Below are 9,860 nucleotides of genomic sequence, written 5' to 3' on the forward strand. Positions count from 1 at the left end.
TGATCGCGGGGCGGGTGATGCTACTGGCAAGCAAAGGGCCGATGGTTAAATCGAGGTGCGAGAGAATAATATTGAGGGGCCAGACATGGCGGAGGAGCGAGATCGGGTAGAACAGACACGTAGTGCCGAGGGCGAGACTTAATTTTGTATCGTGTCGTTCCTTGATAGCGATGAGTTTTCCTTTTCTCTGTTGTAAATATTTTGGATTGTGTTGACACAATTGACCAAGTGGTCTGACTTTTGAGATGCCCACTTGGTATCGGGACATGTGGAGTGTATGGGGAATTGATGTTGTTGGACGATAGTCCCCCGTGTGTTGAATATATTTATTGCTTTGTCGATTGGTTGCCTTGTCATTAAATGTAGGTCATTAAGGCGACGAGTCGATTGGTCGACCGGGGTCGGTTGGTGGTGGTGGGATTTCTCTATAAATAGGCACGGGTAAGGAGGTCTGTTGATCATATTTTCAACATGGCGTTTTCTTTGTTTTTCATTGTGCTCTTACTTCTGAAATCTTTCCTTCCTTCAAGGCAATATGCGTTTCCAGATTTCTGGGCTTTATAGCTTAATCTCAACTTGGGTTATGGACTTTATAGCCTAATCTCACAAGGACTGGGCTTCATCACCCGCTTGGGGATTGAGCAATTTGTGCCCCTGCGAAACTGAAAAGCCATCCTAGTGAGAAACCCAAGAACCAAGATCACTGGAGGGGGTGGCTGGCTACAACGATGGAGATCGGGTGGTGATATGGAGGAGAGTGGTGCTGCGCAATTGCCTCCAGGCTTCCCCGCCATTGCCCGACCAGCCTAGCAATTCTCCAACTCAGTGATCTTTTTTTAGAGCTCCTCAAATTCCAGAGAATCAAACTTGATCGGAGCCAGCTCTTATCGGACTTGGGAGGACATGCGGAGACAGTTGCATGTCTCGCGTTTGTAGTAAATCTGTTTTTTTGGGTATCGCACTCGTGCGAAGTAGCAATTGATGTATCGCTATTGGCCACAAAGCCCTTTGTAATGAATTTGCCTTTTTGGAGCATGTATAGTTATTCAGTATGCTATCGCTTTGATCTGATCTTTGCATTGTGTATAGCATATGCTTGCGGTGGAGCAAACGAAGGCACTATCACTGGTAGCGTAATTGGTATCAGAGGCGAGGGCGAGTGGCTAGACGAAACAATGTGACCCCGGTTGGTGTGGTGTCGCGTTGGCCTTGGACATTGGTCTCATGTTTTGTGCCCTGTAAGAGTGTTGTGGTTCGCGATGTGTCGTGTAGTAGAAACTGTGATATACCACCCGTTATCCGAGTAGTTGATTCATTGCAAGATATATAGTGGTGTTTTCTCCGTCGTTCGCTGGCGTATCGCGTAGCATCGATTCCTTCATTCATGGGCATATTACGCGGCATTCGCTGCGGATTGCCACTGTCATCGCAAGGGTTCGCGAGAGACAACGTTTCGCTGCATCAGCGAGACCGGCCGTGGGCGATGAGATTTTTGTTCATTCGTGTAGACTGGTGTATCATGTAACATTAACTTGACGTATCGTGTTTGTTCACTGGATCGCACCTGGCACCACAGGGGCTCGCGAGGGGCAGCATCTTGCTGTGTCAGCGAGGCCGGCCGTGGGCGATATCGTTTAATATGCATTCATTCGTCGACGTATCATGTAAGAATCAAAGACGTTGGCGTATCGCATTGACATTTAGTCCTTCATTGTATCGCGCCTGGCAACACAAGGGTTAGAGAAGGACAGCATTTCGCTGTGTCAGCTAGATAAGCCACGGGCGATATCGCGTTTAATATTCATTCGTTTGTTGGCATATCGTGTTTATTTATTATGTATTGATCGCGTTGGAGCGTTTCACATTGATCGCATTGGCAATACAATGGTTTGCGAGTGATAGCACGTATAGTGCTATATCAACACAACCATGCCTTTAGCGATATTGAATTATATGGCCGTTTTGACATTCATTTATTGGCGTATCGCGTAAACATTAATTGGTGTATCGCATAAGAATCGTGCATTGATTGAGATGTTGGAGTATCGCATAACATTTATCCTCTGAGACGTTGGAGTATCACATAACATTCATTCGATGGAGTATAGAGTTACATGCATTCGTTGAGACGTTGGAGTATAGCGTAGGACGTTGGAGTATCGCGTAACATTTATTCACTGAGACGTTGGAGTATCGCGTTACATTTATTCACTAAGACGATGAAGTATCATGTGGGACGTTGGAGTATCACGTGGGACGTTGGAGTATCGCGTGGCATTTATTCACTGAGACGTTGGAGTATCGCGTGACATTTATTTACCGAGACGTTGGAGTATTGCGTAACTTTTGTTCACTGAAACGTTGGAGTATCACATGGGATGTTGGAGTATCACATGGGATGTTGGAGTATCGCGTAACATTTATTCGTTCATTGTATCTCGCCTGGCAACACAAGGGATTCGCGAGGGACAAAATCTTGCTGTGTCAGCGAGACCGGCCGCTGGTGATATCGCATTAACATTCATTTATTCATTCATTGTATCGCACCTGGCAACACAAGGGTTCGTGAGGGACAGCACTTTGGTGTTTCAACGAGACTGACCATGGGCGATATCGCATTTACATTCATTCATTGGCGTATCGCATAGGCAGTGAGTTGGGATTGCTATACAGCGTGCCCTTGCTTGGTGTTAAGGTGGCCATCGGAAGGCCTGTGGCGATTATAGTAAGTAAGCATGACCAATCATAGGTCAACAGGTGATGAGTACATTGCAAGAGCATTCGAGATATAGGTAATATCATATCATAGATTACTGCGTGAAAGCAGTTGATAAATACACCAGGAGAAGTAAAATAAGATAATCGCTTACAAGCGTGGGGGGTTGTAGTAGTGCTGTAGAGGCGAGCTTGGGACCCTTGCCCTACTTAGGGTAGTATCAGAGATGCTGGGTGTTCCATGGGTGAGGGAGGGTGATGCCGTCTGTGCCCCTTAGGTAGAAGGTGGCAGGTATGACAGCCTCGACAATTTCGTACGGTCCTTCTCAGGTTGCTTTAAGCCCTGTTGGGGTTGGCATATTTTCCTTCATTACCTAGTCCCCAATGGAAAGGTGGCGAGGTAGGACCTTGGCGTTGTAGTAGCGAACGACATGCTGTTTGTTGTTCATATTTCTGAGGTGGGCGCGCTAGCGACACTCTTCCAGGAGGTCCGAGTCGAGGTTCAACCCCTCTTAGTTGGTGAGTGGGTCGAAGCATGCCACTCTCTCGCTGCGCACCTCCTGCTCCACGGGGATCACGGCCTTGGTTCCGAAGGATAAGCAGAAGGGGGACTCGCCATTTGTTTCGGTCGAGGTTGTTTGTATCGCCCAGAGCACCTCGGGCAGTTTTTCGACTCACAAGCCCTTGGCATCGTCGAGCCTCTTTTTCAAGTTCTGCTTGATTATCTTGTTGACAGCTTCGACCTAGCCATTTGTCTGTGGGTGAGCGGGGGAGGCATATCGGATCTGCATGCCGTACTGGCCAACGAATTCCCGGAGAGTATCATTGTAGAACTTGGCACCGTTGTCTACGATGATGGTCTCGGGGATTCCAAAGCTGCAGTATATGTTCTTCCACAAGAAGTTAATGATCTTTGCAACCGTGATTATGGCCAGGGCCTCGGCCTTGACCCATTTGGTGTTGTAGTCTACGGCGACGATGACAAACTTGAGTTGCCCTGGGCCATTGGAAACTTGCCTATAAAGTTGAGGCCCCACTGGCAGTATGCCCAAGGGGCGATGATGATTGATAGTGGTACCAATGGAGCAAGGGGGAGTTGGCGAATTGGTGGCATTTGAGGCAGGCGCTAGCGATGAGCTTTGCGTCTTGTTCAATGGTGGGCCAGTAATACCCTGTACGCAAAGCTTTGAATGCTAGATTCCTCCCTCCGGCATGATTGTCGCAGACCCCGTGCAGTGACAGTAAGACCCGCTGTCCCTCCTTGAGGGAGATGCACTTTAGTAGGGGGAAAGACTTGCATTTCCTGTATAGTTTGCCCTCCCGTATCGTGTATAGCGTGGCTCGTCTGTGGAGCATGGTAGCGATAATCTTGTCCTAGGGCTCGATGCCCTTGGAGAGGTAGGCCACGAATGGGTCCATCCACAAGGGGGGACTCTCGCTTTCGGTCAGGAATATCTCTGAGAATGGCTTATCGATGCTTGGCTTGTCTAAGGTTTCCACTAGAGTTAAATACTGCTTACTCCCTGTACTTATAGGGTTTCATCGTTTCAGGCCCTGACCTTCAAATTTCACCTAAAAAATTCCTGAACTCCCAATTTCCTCCCAATTAGTCCCTGCCGTTAAGCATCCGTCAAAAACTCCGTTATGTTTCCTAAAAAGTCTATTATAGCCTCAGTTACTTTAAAAAAAAAAATTTATCTTCCTCTCTTTTTTTATTTTTTCTTTTTCTTCCGGCTCTCTTGCATCCTTCTATTCATCTCCTCATCAAGATGGTTCCAATCCATCGACCTTCAAGAGGTGAAATGAAAAAAAAAAAAAAAGTGAAAGAAAAAATAAATTTTAAAAAAAAATAAGTGAGGGCATAATAGACATTTTTGACAACTTTAATAGAAAATTTTGACGGCAGGGACCAATTGGGAGGAAATTGAGAGTTCATGGACTTTTTAAGCTAAATTCGAAGGTCAGGGACTGAAACGATGAAACCCTATAAGTATAGGGAGTAAACAGTATTTAATCCTTTCCACTTTGAGGCTTCCCAAATTGGTTTCTGGGGGCGATGTCGCCAATTTTGCTACGGCGTCTGCCTTGTTGTTCTGTGCTGGGGGATCAGGGCAATTGTATAGTTGGGGAGACATTGTTGGAGTAAAGTCTTGGTGAGAGCTTGGTAGTGGGATAGGTGCTGCTCCTTGGCGTGGAAATCGCCGCCGACTTGGTTGACGACAAGTTGGGAATCATTGAAGATTGTCAGCCTCGTGACACCTAATTCTTTGGCCAGTTGGATGCCGGCGATCAGTGCTTCATACTCGGATGCATTGTTGCAGGCCTTGAACTTGAACTGTAGCGAGTACTCATATGCGTTCCCCTCCAGGTCAGTCAAGACCACGCCGGCAGCACTGATTTTACTGTTAGAGGATCCGTCCACGTGGAGAGTCCATGTGGGTATGGTATGGGGTTCCAAGACGGTCTCGTCCGAGGGTGTGGTGTCTTCCAGGGGTATGAACTAGGCAATGAAGTCGGCGACGGCTTGTCCCTTGATGGCCGTACGTGGTGTGTAATGGATGTCGAACTCGCCAAGTTCAATGGACCATTTGACCAATCTTCCTGAAGACTCTGGCTTCTGAAGGACTTGCTTCAGGGTTGGTTGGTCAACACATGTATCGTGTGTGCTTGGAAATACTGTCGTAATCGCCGTGCGGCTGTGAGGAGTGCAAGGGAAAAATTTTCGATATTGGAGTACCTGGACTCGGCGTCATTGAATCCCTTCCTGGTGTAGTAGATTGGTAGCTCATTGTTGTCCTCTCGCCTGACCAAGGCAGCGCTGACCGCAGTGACTGACACAGCGAGGTAGATGTATAGCATCTCTCCGGGAATTGGTCTCGAAAGGGTAGGTACTGATGCTAGGTAGTCTCGGAGGCCCTGAAAAGCCTTGTCGTGCTCGGGGCCCCAATTGATTGTCTCGGTATAGTGAGTTTTAAGGAGCTTGAAGAATGGGGCGCATTTGTCTGTTAGACGTGATATGAATTGGGCGAGAGCAACAACCTTCCCAGTCAGGGATTGGACCTCATTCCTGGATTTCGGTGGTGCCATATGGAGAATTACCTGTACCTTCTCGGGATTGGCCTCATTGCCCCTTTCGCTTACCACAAAGCCCAAGAACTTTCCTCCCAGAACGCCAAACACACATTTGTCCGGGTTGAGTCGCATGCCGTACTGGAGTAAGATATCGAAGACGATACCCAGGTTTTTAATGTGATCTTCAATGGTAATGCTTTTGACAAGCATGTTGTCCACATATACCTCCACGATCTTACCGATGTGATCTGCGAACATGGAGTTAACCAATCTCTGGTATGTGGCGCCGGCGTTCTTTAGACCGAATGGCATTACCTTGTAACAATACAGACCCTTATCGGTGGTGAAGGTTGTGTGTTCCTGATCGGAAGGTTCCATGGTGATTTGGTTGTAGCTAGAGAAGGCGTCCATAAAACTGAGGAGCTTGTGGCCTGCGGTGGAGTTGACTAACTAATTGATTCGTGGAAGGGGAAAGCTGTCTTGTGGGCAAGCCTTGTTCAAGTTCGTGTAGTCGAAACACATGCGCCATTTTTCGTTGGGCTTTTTTACCATCACAACATTAGAGCCATGTTGGGTAGGAGACTTCTCGGACGAACCCGATGTCTTGGAGTTTCTTGACCTCTGCCTGGATCGCTTTGTATTTGTCTTCAGTGAAGGCCCTCTGCTTTTGACGGACTGGGGGGACGGCGGGTGAGATGGTGAGTTTGTGGGTCAACAGCTCTGGAGAGATTCCCGGCATATCAGTGTATGACCACGCGAACACCTCCTGACGAGATTTGAGGAAGGCGATAAGCTCTGCCTGGAACTTTGGGTCCGTCTTTGACCCGATCTTAACTTTTCTTTCTGGGTGTGCATCGGAAATGGAGACCGATATCAATTCTTCCAGAGCATCTGGTCTCAGGTGCTTGTGCTTGCGCTTATTGTCTTTCCTCTTGCTGCCAGTATCGCGGTCCTCTGAAGTGTCTGGATCTTCCCTTGGATCGTCGGGTTTGTCAGATGGGGATGGTAGGTCTGAGGTTAAAAGGACCTCTCGCTTGCCGTGTCCCCTGTCAATAGGCAAGGAGTTGCATTGTCACGCGTGCTCTTGGTCGCCACTAATGGTGAGGATGCCACCCGGGGTGGGTATCTTCATCATCAGCATGTGCCCTGCTATGAAGCATTAGAGCCCCCATATGGCGTCGCGCCCCAAGATGACATTGTAGGATGAGGGGCAGTCGACGATGATGAAATGTGTTGTCATGGTGGCGATAGTGCTACCGCCATCCAGTGTGATCCTCAAGTTATCGGATCCCAGGGGCTGTGTGATTTCACCTGCGAAGCTGATCAGGAGTGAGTTTCTTCCTATCTCAGTTCAGTCCTTCGTAATAGCTGCAGAACATGACGCTAACCGCTGCGCCGCTATCGACCAAGACGCGGTGGAATCGATAGTGATCAATGACCATGGTGATTAGGAGTGGGTCATTGTGGTGCTTCTGGATGGTGTCCTCGTTGCGATGGAAGGCTATCAAGTTCCATTCGACCTGGGGGTGTGGCAGCTGTGGCTTAGTCCTAATATCTCTTGGCCTTGAGGGCATTGGCCCTTCTAGGCCTGGTGGGTCTCGGCCGTTCACGGGGAGCAGCCATGTATCGTTAGGATTTGTCCGTAGACTTCGATGGCGTTAGGACCCGTAGCAGGAGTGCGATATTGTGAGAGTTGGCCGCTCTGAATGAGGTGCTCGATGGCGTTTTTCAGTGCCCAGCAGATATTGGTGGGGTGGCCGGATTCCTCGTGATATGTGCAGTACTTACTGTTATCCCGTGGTTTGGATTGGCCGGCCTTGCGCTTTGGTGGGCGTGGAATGATGTCCCTGTGATTGTTCCATATGTCCTCATAAGAGGCAATCAGTGTGGTATAAATCTCGTATCGGGGTGCCGCGATTCTCTGGTCGTCTCGATATCGGGTGCTGCCGTATGGTGCATCGCGATGTCGATTGCCGAAGTTGTATTTTGGTTTCTCAGGGCTCTTGCCGTACTGCTTGTCTATCCTATCACTATAGCCTTAGCGCTCCCGTGTGGCCCTGTCGTCTTGTTGGGCAGGTTTGTCTCTGCTGATGTCTTTGTTCCCGGTATCGGGATTGTTCACCCGAGGTGCGGTTACCTGGTGCGCGTTAGTATCGCGGCCAAAGGTTTCGTACTTGGCCTGAGCGAAGGCTGTAGCGGCTTCGAGGAGGTCATCATATGTGGCAGGGGGATTGGTGTTGATTTGCAACAAGAAGTATCCGGGTTGGAGTGCCTGCTTAAACGCGGACGCTGCCAGGACCGGGTCGAGGGAGCGGCATTGAGTGGCCTGCTTCTGCCACCGGCGGACAAAGTCTTGCAATCGCTCATTCGGCCGCTGCTTGAGCCTGAATAGGTCAGGAGTTGTGCGATATCAACCGCCGGACAAGATGAGTCCTCGTAGGAACTTGTCTCCCAGTTCTTGGAAACTATCAATAGAGTTGGTGGGTAGGTTGAGGAACCAGCGCTGGGCTTCATCTGTCAAAGTTTCCTCAAGGTGGTGGTATGGGTCCCGGGTCCCGTTATACTTCTCGATCTTGAGAGGCTTGGCCGGAGGCGGTCGCTTTTCAGCTTATATAAGGGAAGTGAAGGGTCCTGTCTTACCCTGGAAATCAGCTGTGATAGGCTGCGACCGGCTCTGCTCTAGGAGCTTTCGTGCCTGTAAGGATGAGATGGCTTCGCTCATTTGGAGTAATAGCCGAATGTTGGGATCGGGCGGAGGTAAGTTGGCGGTCTTAATGGTGGTTGCACCCGAGGTGCCTGCCGTATCGACAATCGGTTGGGGGGTTGGTGCGGCGCTAAGATGACCTGGGAGGAGTGGGGAATTCAGGTAGATCACCTGTGGGTCAATGCTGGTGTTGCTGTGTGTGGGACCGGTGAGGCTGCCTGATACAAGGTTTGAGGGCACAAAGGTGCTAGCGAGGCCGGTGGCGGGATAGGCGGTGAGGGTCGGTCCAGGTGTGGGGACACCGCCAATGGTCGGTATCTGGGTTTCCTGTTGATGGGCCCTATTTTCATGCGCAACACGCTTCTAGAGTGCTTTTCTTAAGGTGCGGTCTGGTTGGACATGTTTTCAACCTCTCGGCGGGCAGCCATGGCCGCTGCGCGCTCGGTCTCAACCTGTGCGAGTGTCTCCATGAGGTCGCACATTGCTATCTGTAGCGCCATGGTTGGGTCGGTGGTTACAACTGACCTCGGCTCGGTGTTCGGGCTCTGGAACTTGAGAGTTCGCTGAACCTCGTGAGTCGTGGTCTCGTGATGCGGATCATCGCTGCTGTTAGCGAGGTTGCTGGTAGCCATTGATGTGTTGTCCTGTCACAAGAAGCGAGGGGAGTCCTTCTGGCTCCAAATGTTTCAGTGGTCTCGAGAGCAGTCTGGCCCAGCTAAACACGGGTTGTACCGGTTTGCTACTATCGCTATCGATCTCGATTATCTGCAAAACAGACAAAGGTCAGAGGGAAGACCCAGTGTGCCGGCCTTCAACGCTCCGATGCCTAAGTCAGTATCAAGTTAGATAATGATAATGGAAAGCGATAGTAAATAGTTACCTCTTAGGGTTATTGGAGATGTCCTTAATATAGCAGGTTTTTGGGAGCTTGGTTCCATTTCTTTCGGTGTGGGACACTTGGGATTCCGATATCGTCCGAAAGGTATCAGAACCCCTCACTTTGGGAGCTTATCTCGCTAGTGTATAGGCGATACGATTCTTGTGCATCCTATACTTGTGCCTAGGTGGTATGTGTATACTAACACTAGGATCTGCTTGGACTTCACTCCCAAGTTGACACGTCATTTATAAGAGATCCAATGGCCAGAAGTGAAAGGTCTTCAAAACAGACCATATACTATACATAGGATCTCTCTCTCACTCTCTATCTCTCTCTCCACGCCTTCTGTAACAGAACAACAGAAGTCCCAACTCCATCTCCGATCAATTCCTTCTCTGACTCAAAGTGAATTAGAGCCGAAATTGGACTCAGGTACCTTCCTTTATGTCGTTAATAAAACAACAAAACATGACCAAGATTGTCGGTCTC

The sequence above is a fragment of the Rosa chinensis genome, chromosome 5 (genome assembly GCF_002994745.2).
Source record: "Rosa chinensis cultivar Old Blush chromosome 5, RchiOBHm-V2, whole genome shotgun sequence".
Taxonomy (NCBI): Eukaryota; Viridiplantae; Streptophyta; class Magnoliopsida; order Rosales; family Rosaceae; genus Rosa; species Rosa chinensis.